The 24344-nt window shown below is 40.3% G+C and overlaps 1 long non-coding RNA gene across 1 annotated transcript; it reads left to right on the plus strand.

Moving 5' to 3' along the window:
• Positions 1–6838: 6838 nt before the first annotated feature.
• Positions 6839–24344, plus strand: LOC121163494. Its single transcript, XR_005884901.1, has 3 exons — positions 6839–7135; positions 7674–7776; positions 24241–24344. It is a non-coding gene; the product is annotated as an uncharacterized LOC121163494 (long non-coding RNA).

A 24344-nucleotide genomic window follows, 5' to 3' on the forward strand; every position in this document is an offset into this window, starting at 1 on the left:
ATGAAATCTTAAAAAGCTCATGACACTAAAAGATAAGTCTAGGGACGAGTGTTTGGCCCAGCAGTGAGGTGCTGCTTAGGATGATGGCATCTTGTTTCAGAGTGTCTGGGTTTGAATTCTGAGTTTGATTCCTGACTCCAGCTTCCTGCTAGTGCACACCTGGGAGGCAGCAGGTGCTGGGTCGAGTAATTGGGTCTCTGATATCCACATTGAGTTCCTGACTTCTAGCTTCACCCCTCTGCCCAGGCTGTTTTAGATATTTGGAGAGTTATTTATCTCTGTCGCTGTGCCTCTGCCTATCAAACAAACAAAAAACCAAAGTGTAAGGACAAAGATAATTGGAGCCCGTATTCTGGCATGGTGAGTCAAGGCACCGTGTGCAATGCCAGTATCCCCTTTGCATGCTACTTCCGGTCCCAGCTGCTCCACTTCTGATCCAGTGGATATAAGATCTCTGTCTCTCCTTCTCTATGTATAACTCTTCCTTTAAATATAAAAATAAAATTTTAAGAGAATAAAATTATCTCAGTTAAGTTTAGATTTCTCAGACTTAACTGAATTAAAGACTACCACTCTTACATTGAAGACAACAGATCTTGCGTTGTCTGATAAACTGAAGGATGTATTTATGTGTATGTGTACATATACATTAGCATCCATACATACACACACATGTATAAACACACAATCATGTGTCGCTTAACAAATAGGATACATTTTGAAAAACAAACTGTGAGGCAGTTTCATCACTGTGCAAACATAGAATGCACTTAAACCTAGATGACATAGCCAACTTACACTGTTAGGCTATATGGTTTATAACATATTTCTCCTAGGTTAACATTGGAAGGAATGGGGCCCAGCATGATGGCTCAGTGGCTAAATCCTCCCCTTTCAAGCGCCAGGATCCCACATGGGTGCCAGTTCCTGTCCTGGCTGCTCCCCTTCCTATCCAGCTCACTGCTAGTGAAGACACTAGAGGATGCCCAAAGCCTTGACACTGGGAAAAGATCCTGATTCCTGGCTCCTGGCTCCAGGATTTGGATCATATCAGCTTCAGCCATTGTGACCATTTAGGGAGTAACCAGGAGATGGAAGGTCTTTCTGTCTCTCCTCTCTGTGTTTTATTTGAAACACAGATATACAGAGAGGAGGAGAGACAGAGAGGAAGATCTTCCATCCAATGATTCATTCCCCAAGTGGCCACAATGGCTGGAGCTGTGCCAATCCAAAGCCAGGAGCCAGGAGCCTCTACAAGGTCTCCCATGCGGGGCAGGGTCCCAAGGTTTTGAGACAGCTTCAACTGCTTTCCCAGGCCACAAGCAGGGAGCTGGGTGGAAAGCAGGGCAATTAGGATGTGAACTGGCCCCTATATGGGATTCGGGTACCTGCAAGGTGAGGACTTTAACCACTAGGCTACCATGCTGGGCTCCCCCCTGAAAAAATAAATATTTTTAAAAAGATGAAAATGAAAATTTTTTTTTCCAGTTCAACTGAAGTATCAGGAAATATCAAAGCAAAAGTAGCAAAATTTGTGCTACACTTAAGTGAGAATGTCACAATGAACGCCAAACAGGTGCTCAATTCTAATGGAATACCAACTGAAAGTTAAGAATTTGAGGCCCCGGAACTGATAACATGACTGAGTGCAAGACGGAGTCTAAGCACCTTTGGAGCCATCATGCAATTTGTGGTATGCAAGATTTTATTGCTCTTAAAGAACAGGAATGACTTGCATTTACGATTCTTCTGAAGAATAATTACATAGGATTTCTTTGCAATCAGCGACTTACAAACTAACAAAATTGCTTTTTCCACTTAAAGAAAAAAAGGTCTGGGCTTTTAGTTAAAAGAAGAAATGTTTTAATAAATGAGAGATTTGTCTGCACTTTGTGGTTTGGTACAAATTGTATAATCCATCCCAATCCACTCAGCTGCATTACTCATCCCTACGCTGAATAATTGAAAGTTAGCCTTACATTTAGGCACTTCCTGCATTGTTTTCTCATACATCCTTAATATTGCATTGCTATTAAATTGATAATGTACCCCGTTATATTAGAAATAAATAATTAATTGACAGTGCTGGACTCTGGGAACATGAGCTTGCGCTTCTGCCTACACACTGAGTTCACTATGATGATTTGGGCAAGTGCTTTACTCCTCCTGTGCTGCGCATTAAATAATCATTTGGGGAAAGCTGCTTCTAGAAATGAACAAATTAATTATTATCAGGGAAAAAAACAGGCCAATTTGCAGGTATGCTTATAATGCTTGCTAAGAAATACTTCTCAGATTGTGATTAACATTAAGCAGATTGACTGCATGCCTTCATTCATTCAGTTGTCAGTCCACAAAAATTTAATGAACATCTACTATAAGATATTATCTATCAAGTTGTATCAAGTGCCATCATATATATTGTCTGTTATGTTCCCTGGAAGCAGAACCTGAGATGATAATTCTTGTTTAAAAGATTAGAATGCGTGCGCTCAGGAAGAGTAGGGGAGGGAGGCAGGACAGTAAGGGGAAAGTGGCTTGTTGAGAAGGGCGTCCCGTCAGGACACTCCCTTCAGTTAGTCCTAGGAGCAACTGGTTCACTGGAGAAGTGGCAGATTTCTGTGCTCTAGGACAGACAATAGGTCCGGGTGGTGTTGCTCCGGTGTTTTATTCAGGAAAAGAGAGCAATTCTCCCAAATGGGGACATCTGTGAGTAGTTAGCAGCAAACGTTTATAACAGCCAGGGGGTGGGCAAACCAGCCAGGTCAGTTGGCAAGGGTACGAACAGCATCCACTACACAATTGAGTTATACACAGACATGATTGACTAAAATTTTAGATGTAGAAAGTACCTTAGAAACCACTTAAGAAATTAGCACTCATTTTCCACATCTGCAAAATGGAGTGAGAGGCTGGCATTGTGGCATAGTGGGTAAAGCCACTGCTTGTGATACCAGCATCCCATGTGGACTCTGATTCTTGTCCCAGCTGCTTTTGATCTAGTTCTCGGCCAATGTCCTGGGGGAATCAGGATGGAAGAAACATCTGAAAATTGTCAAAGTGTTTGAGCCCTTTCTGCCTTCCCCAGTGGGAGACTCATATGAAGCTAATGGCTCCTAGCCTCAGCCTGACCCAGCCCTGGCCCAGCTTTGGCCATTGCAGCCACTAGGAAGTGAACTAGTGGATGCAAGATTTTTCTCTGTCATTTTGAATTTCAAATAAATAGATGAATCTTTAAAAAAGAAAAAAAAAGAAAAAGGAAGGAAGGGAGGAAAACAAGGAGAAAGGAAGCAAGCTAGAAAGGAAAGGAGAGAGGGAGGGTAGACACAAAGGAGGGAGGGAGGAAGGAAGGGGGAAGGAAGGGGGAGAGGAATGGAGGAAGAGAAAGAGGGAAGGAGGAAGGGAGGGGAGAAGGGAGGAAGGGACGGAAAAAGGAAGGAGAGAACTTTTATTACATATAAATTCATAACTCCACAAAGTTCTTTTTTGATTGCATATATTTAGAAGAAATAGTATTTCTCTCTTTTTCAAAGAACTAGAGGATAGAATTAAATGCTTAAGTACAGGTAACTGTGCAACTTGTTGTAATTAGTTTAAAAAAGGTATTCAACATGAAAATCTTGGTGAGAATGCAATAAATAAATAAATAAGCAAGCCCTGAAATGGACAAATGAATAAAGAACGAGGGATTGATTTCTTCCTATCTCAAGTGACAAGGCACAAAAACCCCAGGCTGGAATAATGCTTAGATATGAGAAGGCTGAAAGGGATGTCTCAGCACCATTTTTTTAAGGCACTAAGTATTTTAACCATATTTTATGAGGAAGAATCTTAAAATAAAGTGAGAATTGGGACTCTATTTAAGTCTTTGGAGCTGACTTTTAGAACCAGGAATTTTCCTTTTTTTTTTTTTTCCTTAAAATGTTCTGACTTTAATGGTGTATTGATGCTGTCACTCTACCAAATGGTAAAAATGTGAGGCTCAATTTCTATTTATAGTAGGAATACTTAAGCTTCAGTCCTAAGATGAACAAAGGGTACATGGAGAGAATTCAGAGAAGCCTTTTACTTGATTAGGTTGAAGGGGGGAGGGATCTGTGTTTTCAGTAACATTTAAGATTTAGAAAGCACTTCACATGCAAATATTGCCCAAAATGTTAGTTCCTATGATCCTGTCACCAACGGAATTCACAAATACATTCATATCACAGAGAACTTGTTGCAGATATCTCAAGACATCATTTGTGTTCATCACTCCCTCAAAACTACTCTGGCATGCTATCTCATCCTTCCTGTCCACAGATGCTCTCACACTGGAACTGGCCCAATAGAATACAATTCTGGGTTTCCAAATGGTGGAGTTGTATAACCTCATAATATAAATTTAACTAAAATAGATTTGCAGAATTTTAGTGTTTGCAGTGTATTGAATGTATGTTCCCCAAATACATACATTTATTTCTTTTAAAAATTTATTTATTTAGGGCCTGGTGGTGTGACATAGCGGCTAAAGTGATCACCTTGAACATGCCAGGATCCCATATGGATGCTGGTTCTAATCATGGCAGTTCTACTTCCCATCCAGTTCCCTGCTTGTGGCCTGGGAAAGCAGTCGAGGACGGCCCAAAGCCTTGGGACCCTGCACCCATGTGGGAGACCTGGAGGAGGTTCCTTGCTCCTGGCTTCAGATCGGCACAGCACTGGCCATTGCGGTCACTTGGGGAGTGAATCATTGAATGGAAGATCTTCCTTGCTGTCTCTCCTCCTTTCTGTATATCTTAGTTTGTAATAAAAATAAATAAATCTTTTAAAAATCTTTTAAAAAAGATTTATTTATTTAGTATCATGATAGACTTGTGAAAATTCACAGAAGACACCCATTGTTAGACTGGAGGGAAAAACAGAGGGAGGGGGAGGGAATATGGAGAGGGGGATGGGAGACCCCAGTGCCAACTGAACTGTACCAACTGTACCAACTGTATCAACTAATAAAAAAATTTTTAGAGATTTGTTTATTTATATGAAAAGGCAAATCTACAGAAATAGAGAAGGAGAGTCAGAAAGAAAACACTTCAATCACAGGTTTTCCCTCCAGGTGGCAGCAGCCCAGGCTGGACCACACCAAAGCCAGGTCTCCCACATGGGCAGCAGGAGCCCAGGAACTCGGCCATCTTGTGCTTTTCAAAGTGTGTTAGCAGGGAGATGCACTGGAACTTGAAGCAATGTCCACAGCATGTGGGGGCTCCAGGCCTCCGATTCATATTTAAATCCTAACGCCCAATGTGATGGTATTAGGAGGAATCTGGGGCTGGGATTAGGTAATGTAGCTGCAGCTTCACAATGGGATTGTCTTTGTAAGCAGACAAGAGCTTGCATTGTCTTTCTCTGCCAGATAAAATTACAGCAAGTTGGTGATATGTAACCTAAAAGGCCTGTTACAAGAAGGTAACACTGCTGGCACTCTGATGGTGGACTTCCAGCTTCCAGAACTGTGAAAAACACAGATCTACTGTTAAAGTAGCTTTCTATCACAGGCCAAACTAAGTAGAACTGGTGTTAGGATTATCATCCCTTGTAACCAAAAAATAGAAATTAAAAATTAAAACTGGAAGTCTTACATGATGCACATTACCCTAAGAAGAAAGGTTTTATTCGCAGTAAATAACAACTTTCAAAAAAAAAAAAATGTCCATACTGACAAATCTAGTAAAGCTAAAATTTGGCTTAAGCTTGTCAGTAGTTAGAATCTATTGTTATTTTTTTTTTTAAAAAATGATTTTTATTGGAAAATCAGATATACATAGAGGAGGAGAGACAGAGAGGAATATCTTCTGTCCACTGATTCATTCCCCAAGTGGCTGCAACGACTGGAGCTGAGCCTATCTGAAGCCAGGAGCCAGGAGACTCTTCCGGTTCACACACATGGGTATAGGGTCCCAAGGCTTTGGGCCGTCCTTAATTGCTTGCCAAGGCCACAAACTGGGAGCTGAACGGGAAGCAGGGCAGCTGGGATTAGAACCCACACCCTGTGCTCACTTCAGTAACACATACACTAGAACCGGCACCCATATGGGATCCTTGTGCATGCAAGGTGAGGACTTTTGTCTCTAGGCTACCGTGCTAGGCCTGAATCTATTGTTACTTAACACATTTTTTAAAGCTGCTAAATTATATAGTAAGCCTAATATTTTACTATAATTAATTTTATTTCTAATTATATACATTTCATATATTCTAATCATATTTCCTCTGGTTTTTGAAGACATCCATAATGGGAAGAAAGTTAAGAAAGTCTTATTTAGAGGAAAATTATTTGCTATTTATGTAAATCATGACATTCACTAGTGTTTGCTTTTGTGATGTCACTCATCATTTCAGTTTAGTCTTTTTTCTAACATCCTGTACAAGGTACATCTTTATATATATATATTTTTAGGTACATCTTATAAAATTTATTGGCCAATGATCTCTGTTAAGTTTGTCAAGTGATAAACCAGCACTGTAGGTCAACTTTAGGACATTTTCATCCCCAAATAAGATCCTTCATTTGTGATCATTAGTTAGGCATACTAAAACTGCATGCTCCCTCTTCATAGAACTTATTTTAATATTTTTTAGATTGTAGGATTATCCTGTAATAAAAGTTTTATAATAAATGGAACAACATTTTAGAAGGAAATTTAAAGAAATGCTAATTCTAATTGATTCAGACAAGAGTGTTCAGTGGATAATAAAATATTGAGTAAAAGGTGGAGGAGTGATAAGACAGTTACATCATCCCAGAGTATTCTTCCATAAGGCATGTACTGATTATAAAAATGAAGTGATTAGGTTACAGAGGAGCCTCAAGGTGGACATCACTGTAGTCAGATGATAAAGGTTAACATCACCAACAATAGAACAGTGCAGCAGCATGTGCCTCCTAGTGTGACACACTGAGAACACAGAATTGTTACTGGGATATTTCTGCCACAAGTACTTCACTTAATCAATTGAGAGAAAACACCAGACAAAACCCACTTGGAGGGATGTGCTATCAAAAGTCGGATACTTAATAAAAGTCAGTCTTGTGAAGTACTAAGGGAGCTTGAGGACTTCTGTAATAAAAGGAAGTAACGGAAGATGACAACTGAATGTGATGCATGATCCTACATTTCATCTCCCATTATTGCAACAATTGATGAAATATGGCTTCAGGCTCTATACTAAATAAATAGTTTTGAATCAGTGTTAATGTCTTAATATTGCTAATTTTTCTAACCCTATATAACAAATGCCATTTTTATAGAATACACACTGGGGAGTATAGCAGAAGAACGGTGTAACTACAAACCACTCTTAAATGGCTCAGAAAGTGTATGTGGCAGGACGTGGAGGGGAAAGGGTAGAAAGAGGAAGAGAGAATGGGAGAGGAAGAAAGAAAGAAAGATGTAAGTATAATTGCAGCATTTATTCTGGAAATCTTTGCTTAAGTACAAAATTATGTTAAAGGAAAAGAGGAGTATTTAGTTTTAGGTGTGCTCACTGTCATACTGCATATTGAAAGTTCTGACACCTCAAATTACATCTATTACGTTATTTTCTCTGTAGATTTTTTGGGGGATGGAGGAAGGCTCTACCTTATTTACTTCTTTTGTATTTGTGCTTTCCTCTTAGATTTGTTCTTTCTCTAGGGCAGATGATGCTGAGTTTCAAGCATATGGCCATTTCATGTCCTACCAATCACCTACCCAAAGTTTCCAAAAAAGACCAGTCATTATGAGAAGCTAAAATAAGGTATGGAAATGTGCAGAATAATGAGTCATGTATTTTGGGAGTCAGCAGCTTCGGCAGGCTGCTGATTCAACTCATGACCTTGGGAAAAAACCACATCTTTGTTTTTGTTTCCTGTTCTCATAATCTTTCACCCAGAGCTTATATTATCGGGTGTTGAAAGGATTAATTTATGATCATTTTGCATCTCCACAATTTTGGTATTAAGGAAGTTACCATACATAAATATCCCTATAAATAGCATTCTTATGAAAATTCACTTCTTGATATTTTGGTGGTTGTTCTAGAACTGTAAGTACATTTTATGAAACTTAAAATATTACCAGCTGTATAACTTTCTCCTTGATGAAATTGCATTATTAAAAGCAATAAAAAAAACCTTGCAAGATTCACTGTATCAGCCATATTTTTCCATTTTGGCTTAAAGAGGCCTGAAGTTGTTAACATGGGTTAATGTATTTTCATTTTCATTCTTTCCTTTTCTCCCTTCTTTCCCTTCTCTTCTTTTCTTACTTCCATCCTTCCCTTTCACTTTCCTTCCTTCCTTCTTTATTTTTGCTTAAGTTGATTTAGGAAACGAAGTCATTTGGTACATATGGCAGAGATTCATTTCCTTCTTATCCATAACAACATCATTTCAATTTTATTCATGGTGATAATTATGTAAATTTATAAACTCAACTTCAAAGCTTGTTCTGTTACACAAAGGACAATGAAAGAAGTACTAGTCATGAGATAGAGGCACAGCTATTTTAAATTGTAATTGTACCAAACATATTTAGATTGACATATCTTTTTATTTTTTTGGCATCTATTTTTATTTATTTGAAAGGCAGAGGCACACATACACACCAACCATCTCTGGTATGCTTCAAAATGTCCGTAACAACCTAGGGATGCCAGGTTAAAGCTGAGAGCCAGAATCCCATTAGTGTCTGCCAAGTGAGTGGCAGAGAATCAGCCACTTGAACTATCATCTGCTGCCTCCCAAGATGCATTAGCAGGATACTGGAGTGTAAGAATAGCCAAGACTCGAACCAGGCACTGCAATTCAGCATGTGGCAGTCTCACGCAGCAACTAACCCAGCAGCCCCAGAATCCCACCCATATTCAGGTGGCATTGGAAAGCTGCTATTAGTATGAATTTTGGGTGAGACCATTTGCTCTCTGCCCACATGCTTATTCCTGCCTAGAATGCATAAGTTCAAATTCCAGGGGCTGTCTTGTAGATGGAGGCCTTGCTTTCAAAAAGACATGGCAGAAGGACTTGATTCCTGCAATCTTTGTTGTACTCTATAGCAATTTGTACCATCTATTTCTGAACTTTTAATGCAAAAGAATAAATTCTTAGTTTTTATGTCATTTTGCCTAGCTCTATTGCTAAAAACTAACAAAATTCCTAGCTGATTTTAAGTATGTCCCTTCAATTGAACAACCCTTGCACTACATGGACTTGCTTGATTTATTTTGCGTGGATTTAATATAAGAAGCAAGACAAAATATTTTTGCTAAAACTATAGGTATATCACTTCATTTTTGTTTCGTTTATGAGATTTAGATAAAAGGAAATCAATGTTAACCACTACTACCCTAACTTCCTTTCTCATTTTTTTTTATCTAAATAAGAAATAATGTTTGAAGTGGTTCAAATATGGCAGCTAAGAATCATAAGACCTACATTCCTTCCTTCCTTCCTTCCTTTCTTTCTTTCTTTCTTTCTTTCTTTCTTTCTTTCTTTCTTTCTTTCTTCCTTTCTTCCTTTCTTCCTTTCTTCCTTTCTTCCTTTCTTCCTTTCTTCCTTTCTTCCTTTCTTTCTTTCACATATATATATTTGTTTGAATGTTACAGTTACAAGAAGACAGAAAGAGAGATCACAGTGCCCTCAACAGCCTGGACTGGGCCAGGCAAAAGCCAGGAGCCAGAAACTTCTCCCAGGTCTTCCATATAGGAATCAGGGGTCTAAGCACTTGGACCGTCTTCTGTTGCTCTTCCCAAGTCATTATGATGAAACTGGGTTGAAATGGGATAGCTAGGACATGAACCAGTGCCCATATGGGATGCCAGCATTGAAAGCAGTGGATTCACTTGCCACAGTGCTGGCCCACTACAAAACCTTTTTAAATTAAGCTTGACAATATTCCTAATATGTTGCCTTCTCTTTGTTCTTACTGTCATGGTATTGTATCAGACCACAGTCATTTCAGTGTGCTGCTTGAGGCATCTTGTGTCCAATCTTTATTCTCTAGGCTCTTTTCTTCACTGACATCAGAAAAAACATTCTATGTAATTCAAGAATAAAAATCTTGCTTAGCGTGCCAGAGCTACGACATAGTAGCCATCCTATAGTCGCACAGTTTTGTGCCCAGCTCCCTGCTTATGGCTGTGGAAAGCAGTAAAGGATGGTCTGAAGCCTTGGGAGAACCAGAGGAAGTTCTGGCTTCAGATTGGCTCAGCTTTAATCAATTAGTCATCTGGGGAATGAGTCAGCAGATGAAAAATATCTTTCTCTGTCTCTCCTTCTCTCTATAACTTTGCCTTTGAAATACAAATAAAATAAAAATAAATAAATAAAATATATATACACAAATAAAATAAATATATTCCTTACTTAGGAAAAAAACTACCTAAGTAAACAGAGAGTAACCAAGATGTGTCAGAAGCTGGAAAGAAGTTAACATTTGAAGGGGATGGCAATATAGAAGGAACAGCACAAGATAAAAATGAACTATTAAGCCATTGTGAGACATGGAAGAACATTATCTGCATATTACTAATTGAGGAATGCAATGTGAATATGTTATATATTGTATAATTTCAACTGTATGACATTATGGAAAATACAAACTTATGGAGAAAGGAAAAAGATCAATAGTTATTATGAGTTGGAAGGAGAAAGAGATGAATTGACAGGGCACAGAGGATTTTTAGGGGAGTGAAGCATCCTGTGCTACCATAATGGGGATAAATGTTGTTACACATTTGTTCAAACCTATGGAATGGACAACAACAAGTGAATTCTAATGAATGTTATAAACTTTGGGTATAATGATGTATCAACATAGCCTCATCGATTTCAACAAATGTATTACCATGGAAGGACTGCTACAGTGGGGACTGTTGTTCATGCATCATATGAGGACATATGTGTATACTGTTTACTTCCTGCTCACTTTTTCTGTAAACCTGAAACTGTGAAAAATAACATTCAGTTAAAAAAAAATCTATAGTCTTACAAGAAATATAGTAGAAACCAAAGTCAATACAGTGTGATGTTTACAATATGTGGTAAACATATTTATCACCTATTTCCTATTCTTAAGGTAAAAGACCATCAATGATGATGAACTCTGTGATGACACAGATACTGGAATAGATGAAGACTTTTCTTTAAAGATTTACTTTTGTTTATTTGAAAGGTGGAGTTGTTGAGAAAGGGAGAGACATAGAAATGTTCCATCTATTGGCTTACTCCCCAAATGGGCATTATGGCCAGAACAAGGCCAGGTCCAACTCAGGAGCCAGGAGCTTTTTCTGGGTCTCCCATGTGGGTGCAGGCACCCAGGGATTTGGGCTGTCCTTCACTGCTTTCCACAGCAATAATCAGGGCACTGGATTGAAAGTGGAGCAGCCGGAACACAAAACAGCACCCATATGCGACCCCTGCTTCCATGATGAGGATTTAGCCATTGAGCCATCATGCCGGGCCGCTGATTTCCAATATTGTTAAAGCCATTGTCAGTGAGCTGGATCAGAGGTGGAGCAACCAAGACAGGAACAGGCCCCATATAAGATGCAGCATCATAGGCACCAGCTTTTGCCACCATTCTAACACAAGTCCTAAACAGATTTTGAAACAGTGTTATTCTTTGCTCAAGGACATAAAATATGTGCACAGTGATTGAATAAGAAATGTCAGCTATGAAATAGAAACTGTGAAGCAAAGACATGACAATTCTAGAAGTAAAATATTACCTAAAATCTTAACAACAAGAAGAAATCATTTTGTGGGCTTAATGGTAGTTTTGGGTTAACAGAAGGTTCACTGAACTTGAAGATTTCAACACCAAAATAATCCACTCTAAGATGTTGAAAAAAAAAAAGGTTGAGATAAAAGTGAATAAAACTTCAGTGTTCTGTGAGACAATTAAGGGCTAACACACATGTTTATAGAGTTAAGAATGGTGCTGAAACAGTTCCTGCTATGACAGGAGGTGGACTGAGTAGGGTTGGCTCATGGACCCACTGGTAAGCGTGAAACCTGGCATTGGGAGAGGTTCTGATGGAGGAGCCTGGGCAACTCCTCTGGCAGGACACAGACCCAGCAGGTAAATGCAAGAAACACGATAGGAAACAGCCTAGAAAAGGCCATGGAAAGCTACCCACTGGCATACAATTGGCAGACGTGGGGGCAAGACCAGGCTGAATCTGTCCACATCATCCACTGGCAAATCCAGGCACCAGTATGGGTCGACCCAGGTTCGGTCGCAACAAAGACTAGTGCACATTATGGAATGCCGAGGTGAGGCTGCCTGTACCGGAAGGGACCGCAGCGCCCAACCAGCCTGAGAACAAGAAAGGAAGTGGGCAGAGCTGGCAGGGGAATAAGGGAGGGTTCCTTTGCAGGACAGCTACTTCCGCAGGAGAGCATGGGCTGGGATGGGGGCAGACCAGACTAGGCAAAGCTATCACACCTGTGCGCCTCATGGGACTAGATCAGGGAAAAGCCGGGCTGGGCGGATTATTCCTACTGGTGCAAACAAAATTAAAGTGGGCGAGGGTTGTTTGGGCTTAGACGCAGCATCAACTGGAATCTGGGAGTGGGAGAGGCCTGGGAGGGAAATAGTGGGCTCATCCCTCTTGGGTTACCACTTCCACAGAAGGACATAAAACTAAGATAGTGGCTGGGGTGGAATGGGGTGTGGGACAGACTGGATTACTGCTACACTTACTGGCAAACCAGGGTAGGGGGTGGGCCTGGTGGGGGTTATTGTGGGTCGCGCCAACCTAGGCTGCAGCTCCCGCTGGTTTATGTGAGGGCCAAGTATGTGCTGGGCAGAACCAGGCTGGGCTGCAACACCCATTGGTTCCAATGGAAGTCGGGAGTGAAAACAGAACCAACCCAGCAATTGCAACCACCAGCTGATTGGAGAGATGGACGGTGCCAGGCCCTGTACTTGTTAGCACATACAAGAAGTTTCTTTGGAGATCTTCTAATCTAAATGCTGGACTCAGAACCCTAACGAAGAAAAGAGACAAGACAGAACAGGTCAACCAACCATCTCAGCTATGATGGACTATGTCAATCAGTGGATTTTTCAAAGATCTCTTAGTGCTTGGAGTGGCAAGATTGACAGCGATTCATAACTGTGGCAATATCAAAACCACTTGAGCAAGAACCTCAGAGCATGCCCTACATGCGGGACCTGGGGAGGGTGGGAAATTGGGTGGGCTTCTCCCTTAAATACCCCCCTTTAAATATGAAGCTAACAATATGGAAAACATACTAGTATTACCACTTTCCTGTAGCCCTTGAACCTTCTTAATCTAATTAACTATGTAAAGAATGTCAAAATAAAATTAAAAAAAAAGAATGGTGCTGAAAAATTAACAGTTTGTTGAAAAATATAAATTTGCAGAATTAAAACCACAATCTTAAAATAGTTTTCTCAATTAATTCTGAAAAGAAAAATTCCTAGCATAGACATGAATTTAAAAAAGAAGTGATTCAAGCATTTTACTCAAAAGATAGATAATTTTAAAATAAAGAAAAACAGGATAGGTTTTAACAAGGAAAAATATTGGTGAGCTTGGAAATAGTTATATAGCTAGTAATTTGAAGTCAAATGGTCTAGCAAATATGTTCAGAAAAAATAAATACAAAACATGCAAAAGAAAAATAAAAGGGGAAAATAAACAAGAAATGGGGAAATGGAAAAGAATCATGACACTGGTTACAAAAACGTTGCTCCTTCCCACACTATCATCAAATTAGAAAACCTGAACATAAAATACAGTTTCCCAGGAAAGTTTTGTAAGAAAGCTGACCTTTGAAGACAAAAAATGTAATGGGATTAATTACTGTAGAAGTAGAGGAAGTCATTAAAGACCTAACTGACTTTAAAAAGCTCTCAGAGACCTCGAGGGGAATTAAACTAAACCTTTTAAGACTATTATTCCACTGCTATCTGAAATGTTCCAGAGCTGGAAGGAAGGAAAATCCCTAAGCTGATTCTAAATAGTTCATATTGATGTCAATAACTAAAAAGAGTGCATGGGGAACTACATACAGGTCTATTTAAGAATGGGTTCAACTCTCAAGCAATAACAATTAGAATCCACCATCAAAATGTGAACTTAACCACGACCATTTGGGATTTATCCGAATAATGCAAAAAAGGTTCAATATTAGATTCTACAACTGCAAATAATGTAAATAATACACAGGCAATGAAGAACCATTTGATCCTAGATCATATAAGGACTTTTCGTTGCTGCTAAATTGGCTTTTAAAAAGTTCAATCGAATTCTTGAGAAGAAATATTCAGTGAGGGGTGGGAGTTTGGAGGGGGAATCCCAGTCTATACAGAATTGTGCCACATAATTAAAAAATTCAAAATAAAAAACAATAAAAAAGAAATATTCAGTGAAATAAGTGTCTTTTTCTACAAACAATATACCATGTAGTTTTATAAATCAAATCTTTCATAGCAACAAAAAAAGATAAAAGGAATATGTAACGTGTGCATGTAGAAAATTGAAAATCTGCCTCTGGGAAATAAAAGGGAGATTTAGAAAAAACAAGAATAAATATTGTGTATATTTTGGGCAATGCTTATTCAGAATTTCAATTCAAAACAAAAAAAAATCCAGTTTAATTTTTTTGGTGCACAATTCCATCCCAAAACTAATATGAAAACATAAGCAATCAAAAGCAACTAGGAAACTCTGTAAAAGAAGGGTAATGAAGAGGGGTTAGAATTGCAGGGCAAGAACACATATGTTGATAATTAAATGTGAGTAAATTACAGAAATAGAATTACAAACATAAGATGTAGCATTTGGCATAGGTGATAGTGGATCATTTTTTAAACCATTTGGAAAAATAATTGAATCTATAACTCACATTGTACATAATAGTAATATCCAGATCTAAACATTTCATTGGGAAAAAACATAAGAATCCTGGAAGAAAACATGGACAAGTCTTTATAACCTGGAAGTGGAGATGGCCTCTTTATGACCCCAAATCTAAATGACATTAAATTGTTTCCACATACGAATAAGTACCATAAGAGAAAAGACTCATAAACTGGCAACACATATCATAAAGAGCTGATCTTACTTTCTGTGTGTGTGTGTGTGTGTGTGTGTGTGTGTGTGTGTGTGTGTGTGTGTTTATTTTATCTTTAATAGTGTTTACTTAGTTGAGAGGCATGCACACACATGTGCGTCTCCCATCAAGGTGTGGAGGGTCAAGACATTGAGGAAGGCAGGTGTGATGAATGTTTCATTTTTTGCCCCCTGCATCTTCAGAGAGGGAAGAGAAGGGTGCCATTCTTTGCTGTTAAACTGCATCAGCACTAGGGAGTGGGGGACAGTCATTTGATGACACTGTAGAGACCCCAAAGTAGGGAAAAGTATCCTGAGTGTGTTACTTGAGTGGTTTTGATAGTTTTGAGAAGTTGTTGGTTTCCTTGTCCCAGAGGTGACAGAATCTGTCCAAGTCTGGGGGACTGAAATGATGTTATTATGGCTGACCAAGTCCACCTTAAGGGGCCGATCTTTCTAATAAATAAAATTTTCTTATAATTTAGTGAGGAAAGGATCAACAACCCAATAGAAAAGTCATATAAGAAGAAATTACAAATGGATCTGATCAGGTGGGAAAATGTTCAACTCACTATAATAAGAGAAATGTACATCATAACTCTGAGATATTTGATTCATCAATCAGATTAGCAAGCTCCAAAAGCTTAAAAGAGTCAGTTGTGAATATTTTTAAAGAAACAGAATATTGCACCAGGACTACAAGTTAGTAAACTTCATGTAAGGTGATTTGGCAACATTGATTATTATTACAAGCCCCTGTGTTCTTTTACCTAAAAATCTCATTACCCTTCAACTGTAGTCTTCACATGTACAATAAGATAGATTATAAGGAGTCAGTTTGAAGAACTTTTTTGTAGTTGTAAAGATTGCAAAAGGACTCAAGATATAGGGGGAAGGCAGGGAACACCAGGCTGGACGTGCCATCCCAGCCCCTGGGGTGGGGGAAATTGCAGATCACCTAGGGAAGGGAACCTATTAATTGGAGTTGGAGCAGCTGAGGGCATGTTTAACAGGGGAGGAGTGACTTGTAGGGTCTTCCACAAACTAGGTCACTGCACGCACAGGGAAGTGAGGGCACTAAGACCAGGTGGTTTAACAAGGGTGGGAGCCCCAAGGGCATGTCCAACACTACTTGAGAGACCAGGACTGGGCGAACTAGCATTGCCGGCCTGCCATCTGCTGGCACATGCAAAAGCTGAGACTGGGGAACATGGTCTGGCTGAGCTAGGTTGTAGTATCTACCCACGAGTGTCAGGCAGGTTCTGTAGGGGACTTGTGGCCTCACCCCTGTGGGATTACAGCACTTACTGGTTTGTGCAGAGCTGGATGTGATAACAGGCTGAGTCAGGCTGGGTCACAGAACTCATCTGACACTTGCGGGACCCAGGGATGGAAGGAGGCAAGTTGGGGCAGGCTATAGCACCTGCAGACCCACGCAAAGGCCAGGAATGATGGCAGACCATGACAAGCATGGCCGTGGCACTCTCCAGCACTCATGAGATCTGGGACTGGACACAGGCCATGCCAAGCAAGGCTTCAGCAGTTGTGTGGACCAGGTCTGGGGGCTAGCCCGGGTGGGCCAGGCCACAGCACTCACTGGCACACAGGAGAGCCAGGACAGGGTGTGGGCTGCGCCCAGCTTGTTTCCAACAAGAGCAGAGACAGTGGGCAGGCCAAACCAGCCTGGGTTGTGCATGCCAGGATGCTCAAAACTGGGGGCTAGGAACAGGCCTTTTAGGGGAATGTTGGAGACTCCCCTCTAGGCTGCAGGTCCCACTTGGGAGCGCAGGGGCTAGGACTGTGGGAAGACCATGCTGAGCAAGTCTGCAGCACCTGTTGCAAGTCCAGGACTGGGTTTGGGGACAGGCCATATTGAATTTATGAGAGCCAAAAAATGTATGCAACAGGCCTCACTAGACAACAGCACCCACCAGCTTATAGAAGAACCAGGTATGGGGGTGGGACAGGCTGGGCTAGGCTGTAGTACCCATCAGGGAGAGCTGGAATGGATGTGGGCCAGTCCGGATAGGCTACCCCCTAGTACCCACTGGTGGTTGCCAGGGCTAGGAGCCAGGCTCAGCCATAGCACCCAGTGGCACACACAATATCTTGGGCCAGGAACAGTCCTGACAGGGAAACTTAGGAAACTCCTCTGCTAGGTTATACCTCTTGCTGGTGAGCATAAGCGTTGGGGCTATAGGCAGACCATTGGGACTCTGCACCCACATGGGAGACCTGGAGGAAGTTCTTGGCTCCTAGCTTCGGATTGGCACAGCACCAGCCATTTTGCTCACTTGGGGAGTGAATCATCAGACAGAAGATTTTCCTCTCGGTCTCTCCTTCTCTCTGTATATCTGACTTTGCAATAAAAATTAAAAAATAAATCTTAAAAAAAGCTATAATCTGTCATGTTATGTTTCAGTTGAGGCTGAATAATTTCCATTTTGCTGTAGTCTGCCTTTTCAGAACTAGAATTCTTAGTAAAAAAAATTAAATAAAAGCTATTAGTAAGATAAGTGGAAAGTATGTAATTTTAGTTGCTGTTATGTAACAATCTATGCTTTTAACATAGGAGTGAATGTATTGTTTAAAACAAATGTAGCATTCTGTTTAACACATTTTTATTAATTAAATTATAATTTCATCACTTTCCAATAATTTTTATTTTTTTCATAGTTTTTTTTAAGATTTATTCATATTTACTGGAAAGGCAAATTCTACACAGAGTGCAGGAGAGACAGAATGAAGGATCTTCTAGGTCTCCCACATGGATAGAGTCCCATTGCTCTGCTGCCTAAGCAGGAAATTGGATGGAAAGTGGAGCAGTCAGGACACAACTGGCACCCATAAGGGATGCACCACTTGCAGGTACAGGATTAGCCAACTGAGCCAACCTGCTGGCCCCAATAATTTTTTTTAAAAGTTTCTTTGGTAAAATACAAAAGAACAGTATGAGCTCCCTCTGCTGGTTCTATAGTAATACATCAAAGTATGTTCTGCTTTTATTTGAAAATAAGATGGCAAATGTTTTATGCCATTAGTTCAACTTGATGATATCAAAGAGAATACTTTAAACTCCATGTTTTCCCATAATTTTATGTTAAATTCTGCCGATATTGACAAGTTAAGATTAGTGCCTTGCTTTGAAATTTTTATGGACTATGTTTCTGAACCATTTGGTAGATTCCTACATGTAGCCCCACATTAAATATATTGTAAAGGAAAATTTCTGTAAACTCTGCAATTATGTACAGAAGGATTTTAAGTTTTTAAATATACAAAGACTTTCAAAATGCAGTACAATTGTTCATGTATTCACACTTAAATTGATAAAATATGCCATGATGACCATATGCCAATTTTGAAGTCAGGGGAATATTAAATACTAGCATATTTAAGCAGTGATTTATACATTCTGGCTACAAATATTTTTACATTTTATGTTGGGACAACAAGATATGATGTACAGATTTATTATCTAATTTTTAAAGTTTTACATTGACCTTGCTCACTTCATGATTTCTATCTTCCTGATCTCTTTGCAACTCAGTAGTGACCAACTCATCTTTCAGTTTGTTTACCATATTCTTTAGGTTTTTTTAACTTGTACTTAAATACCCTTAACAATACCCTTAAAACAACAATTCAGGTTTTTATGTCTTTTTAAGTTTCTCTGTTTTTTTCTTTCCTTTTTCCCCCTCCTGGGTGATATTCCTTTCTCAAACTGCTGGAGACTGCTACGCAAACTGTTATTTTTCTTGGTTGGCTCATGAGCTCAATTCTGAATGTTAAGATATTGGGAAACCACATATATTAGAAGGCAGTTTCTAGTGAGTGGTGTGTGGGAGCCAGTTATTACCAGACTATGAGAACTGACTGTCAATTTTTCAAGAATTTTGCCTACTAGATTTTAAATATACCCTTTATTAAAAATTGACATATAGGTTTTAATGCAACTACTTTCACTGAAAACAAAGCTATAACTACTGAACAGTACTAATTCTCTGGTCATTTTACTTTATTATTATTTGTACTCCTCACTTTATTTACATTACTGTGTCTGTGTAATGAAAATATCATATAGTGTGCTACTCTGAATCTTTTCTCAATTTGGCATCCTGTGATTTATCTACAGTGAGAGAATAAAGCAGTAGGTACATTTGCATCATGGAAATTGAAAATTCTGCAAAGCTGGCCTTCATTTTTTTTATTAACTTCTTTTTTTAATATTTATTTATTTTAATTGCAAAGTCAGATATACAGAGAGAAGGAGAGACAGAGAGGAAGATCTTCTGTCCGATGATTCACTCCTCAAGTGCCCGCGATGGTCGGTGCTATGCCAATCTGAAGCCAGGAGCCAGGAGCTCTTCCAGGTCTCCCATGTGGGTGCAGGGTCCCAAGGCTTTGGGCCATCCTCGACTGCTTTTCCAGGCCACAAGCAGGGAGCTGGATGGGAAGTGAGGCTGGCGGGATTAGAACCAGCGGCCATATGGGATCCTGGCATGTTCAAGGTGAGGACTTTAGCTGCTAGGCCACTGTGCTGGGCCCGCCTTCATTTATTTTGATGACTGTCCTGATATAAGAAAGTGACTAGGAATATGCTATAGATACAAACATTTGGGAAAAATCAAGTTAGTATATTGTGAAAGCCAATGGGTTCACTAAATTTGTAATAGAATTAAGCATTTTTTTCATTATGTTTTTTGGAATTGTATGCCACAGGTTCCTCACATCAGTAAAATGTACATAGGTACATATGTATCTGTATATTTTGTTTTCTAGAAATCCAGTGGCTAAAACACCAGTGCATCCTCTCCAAAAAGTAGATAGGCAAACAGCTGCAGGAGTTCAGGCAAGGCCACTCCATAAGTTGAAGTTGGATATGTTGATTACTTTGAACTGCAAGCGCTTGGGTAAGAGCAGATTTCGGAATTTAGACAGAGGCATTCTCTGAGCTCCCCTTGTCTGTCTATGGAAGGGTCCTCCAAAGACAAATTTAAGTGTCATGAAGCTTCTTCCTGAGGACTCCTCATCAGAGAAGCTTAAATGGGGCACGGAGTGCAGACTAGAGGTGGATAACACGCCTCCCGGAGGGCTGCTCCGAAGCTCTGACTGCCTGGGAGAGCTGCTATCTGCGTAACAAGACCTTAATTCACCACTCCCCTGCCCTCCCCTTCTCCTAAGTTGCCATCACCTGCCTCCTGTGCCCAGGAGCCTAAAGCCCTTATTTCCTTCTATACTTCTACACTTCTGAATGAGATTCAGTCATCTGATCCTTTAGGAAGTTTCATATTCTGTGGTACTCTGTGCATTTGCAAATAATAAAATATGCTTTTCACCTGTTATTCTGTCCACATCAACTTTATTCATAGGTCAGGCAAACAATGTAAAAGGCTTAAGAGAAGCCAGGCTGGGTGTGGGCGACAGAACTATGGCACAGCGGGTAAAGCCACTACCTGCTGTGCGATTTCATATGGATTCTGGTTTGAATCCCAGCTACTCCAACTCTAAACAGCTATATGTCTGGGAAGACAGCAAAAGACGACCTAAATACTTGGGGCCCTGCACCCACATGGGAGACCTGGATGAAGCTCTCAGCTCCTGGCTTTGGGCCAGCCCAGCTCCAGTTGTTGCAGACTTTTGAGGAGCGAGCCAGTGCAAAATGTGTGTCTCTTTCCCTCTCTCAGTCTCTGTGTGTGTGTGTGTGTGTGTGTGTGTATGTACACACACATATATATGTATATAACACACATATATGTGTATCTGTAATTCTTTCACATAAGTAAACATTATAAAAGTTCTAAAATTTTTTTAAAACATACTCCCACAAATTCTCTAATAGACCTACATAAAGGTGAAGCCTAAGTTACTGCACCCTGAGTGTGGTTGGTATCAAATGACTCTAATGTTTAGAATGTGCTAGGAGTGATCCTGGAGCCTCTTCCAGGTCTCCCACATGGTGCAGAGTCCCAAGGCTTTGGGCCATCCTTGACTGCTTTCTCAGGTCATAAGCAGAGTGCTGGATGGGAAGCAGGGCTGCCGGGATTAGAACTATTGCCCAGATGGGATCCTGGCACATGCAAGGCAAAGACCTGAGCTGCTGGGCTACTGCACCAGGCCTTACTTTGACAGTATTTTTAATGTACTCCAAATAGCCTAATCAGTTGTTATCTTTACAAAATGAGAGATAAATCCTTTGACATTTGCAGGAGACCTCACTGCAAATATCAAAGCATAAAATTTAATCTTTTGGGGTTTTTGAATGCCTGTCAAGGATGCCAAGAAGGCTTAAAATATCTGGTTGAAATAAAATAATTTTCCATGACACAATATAGATCAGATTAATTATTGATATAAAGTGATTACTCAAACACCTTTATAACAATAACGTAACTTTACTGATCTGTTTTTAATTGTAAATTTTATTTTTGATAATTTTTACATATTTGGTTAGGGTGTGAAGGGTCAAGGGCTAGAAGAAAGTGGGTGAGACCATTGTTTTGACATTTTCTTCTTTCCTTTCTGTATCTGGGGGGAGGGAGATAGGAGAGAAGCCACATCCAGCCTCCCACCCATCCCAGGTCCCCGATGTGGGGCATGTTCCGAGGGTCCTGCTCAAGCAGTTTTGATAGTTCAGCAGTTCTGAATTGCTGCCAGGCTTGCCACTCCAATCACGATGAAATCTCTCCAGACTCCACTGACCGACATAGCCCTCCTTAGTCTCCGTTTGCCCAGGTGTTGACTGCCAACTCTTTGCTGGGGGGGTTGATCGATTTGTTCTGTCCTCCATCCTCTGTTATGGTACCAGTTGTCCTCTGCAGGACTCCAGTATACTGCCATATCCTCCATGTGCATCTGGATACGCTGTCCACTGGAGGCCCAGCTCTGACACACGCATTCTTGAAGTGTGTTATTAGGGACTGGATAAGAAGTCACGCAGCTCAGCTCAGCTGTTGTGGTCACTTGGGGAGTGGAGGGAGGATCTTTCTTTCTGTCTCTCCTCCTCTCTGTATATCTGCCTTTCTAATACAAATAAATAATTTTTTTTAAAAAAGAGAAAGAAAAGAAAAGAAAGTGGAGCAGCCAGGACTTGAACTGCATTCACATGGGATGCTGACACTTCAGTTGCTTAACCTTTTGCCACAACCTTAACCCCCATGACAAGCTTTTGTGTTTATGGGGCCTCGTATCAGTCATATTAGCTGTGTAGCTATCTCTCCCAAAGTTAACTTATAAACATTAGTTATCTTTTAACAATCAGTTCTTTTACTGTGGATTGGCTGGAGAAGTGGGTGGTTGTGGCTGGTCTCATTTACCTGTTTGTTGGCTGGCAGGCTGCCGTGGGAGTCACCCTTAGTTTCAGGGTTTTAAGGATTCCATTGTATTCCTGAAGGGCAAGCCCCAGTGTACAATTTCCAAGATGTTTCTTGCACCACGCTTATTTTTATCTTTTTGTATTTAATTTCATTTGCTCCAAACCATAAGTCTATAATCAGCATGGGAATAGCTGCCAAAGGTGCTGAGATGGTAAGCATGGCTAAACTATGGGGTCATTATAGTAGCAATCAGGCACTTGGAAAACGCGAGAGATTACTGTTCATTACACCTCTAGTTCCTTAAAATTTAAAATGAACAAACAAGAGCTCTCTAGTCTTCTTTAAAAACAAGTTCATTCTGTTTCTTCTCTATGTGAAAAAGATAAATATCAAAGAAACACCATTTTTAAAGAAATTTTCTGCCTTACAGACCAATGTTTTTTTTTTTAAAGATTTATTTTTATTATTTTCTCATTGGAAAGGCGGATATACAGAGAGGAGAGACAGAGAGGAAGATCTTCGTCCAATGATTCACTCCCCAAGTGAGCGCAACGGTCGATGCTATGCCGATCTGAAGCCAGGAGCCTCTTCCAGGTCTCCCATGCGGGTGCAGGGTCCCAAAGCCTTGGGCCGTCCTCGACTGCTTTCCCGGGCCACAGGCAGGGAGCTGGAAGGGAAGCGGGGCTGCCGGGATTAGAACCGGCGCCCATATGGGATCCTGGGCGTGCAGGGTGAGGACCTTAACCACTTGCGCCACCGCGCCGGGCCCATAGACCAATGTTTTAAGTCAAGAAATCCAAGTGTCAGTTAACAAGCAAGACAAATACAACACAATTATGTCTATTTAACAAATATATTACCTATCCAGATTGTGGGAATAGAACTGTGTATGGAATAAAGCTTCTGACTTCAGGGACCTAATTACTTATCTTTCTTTCTTAAAGATTTTATTTATTTGAAAGAGTTACAGAGAGCAAGATCTTCCCATCCACTCGTTCATTCCTCAGAAGGCTGCAATGGTCAGGACTGGGCTGAGTTGAAGCCAGGAGTCATGAGCTTCATATAGATCTCCCACAGAGGGGACAGGGGTCAAACATTTGGGCCATCTTCTGCTGCTTAAGGAACCTAATCTTTCAATGTGGTAGATAGACAAGCATTAAGAATGCAACGTAGGGCCCGGCATGATAGCTTAGCAGTTAAAGTCCTTATCTTGAATGCTATGGTTCTAATCCTGGCGCATTCTAATCCATATGGATTCCGGTTCTAATCTCGGCGGTCCTGCTTCCCATCTAGCTCCCTGCCTATGGCCTGAAAATGCAGTCGAGGATGGCCCAAAGCCTTGGGACCCTGCACCTGCTTGGGAGACCTGGAAAAAGCCTCTGGCTCCTACCTTTAGATTGGCTTAGCCCCAGCCGCCGCAGACACTTGGGGAGTGAACCATCAGAATGAAGATCTTCCTCTCTGTCTCTCCTGTCTGTATATCGCCTTTCCAAAAAAATAATAAACCTTTAAAAAAGAATGCAATGTAATATAATACGACAAACAATGTGAATTCTCACCCAAGTCAAGGAAGACTTCGGAAGAAAATGATTTCTAGTATCGTCCTGAGTGGTCATTATGAGTTAGGTGAACTAGGTTGGGTATAATGTCTGTCCAAACAGGAGCTCCTCGTGTAAAGAATAGAAGGATGATGACAGTATGACCCACTAACAGACTACAGATTTTAAAGGCTCTGTGCTCCATTTGAAATTCAAAATAAAAAAATAATGCTAGCTATTAAAATATATGTAAAATGCTATCTAATTTTCCTCATTATATTTAGATATTTAAAAAAAGTAGACCTGGGCAGCCAATAGACCTTAGAGAGATTTTCTAAACCTGGGAGCAATGAAGCCAACATCTCAGAACTACACAGATCGCTCAAGC

Source organism: Ochotona curzoniae, unplaced genomic scaffold (assembly GCF_017591425.1).
Source record: "Ochotona curzoniae isolate NIBS_2020 unplaced genomic scaffold, NIBS_Ocur_1.0 contig_64, whole genome shotgun sequence".
Taxonomy (NCBI): domain Eukaryota; kingdom Metazoa; phylum Chordata; class Mammalia; order Lagomorpha; family Ochotonidae; genus Ochotona; species Ochotona curzoniae.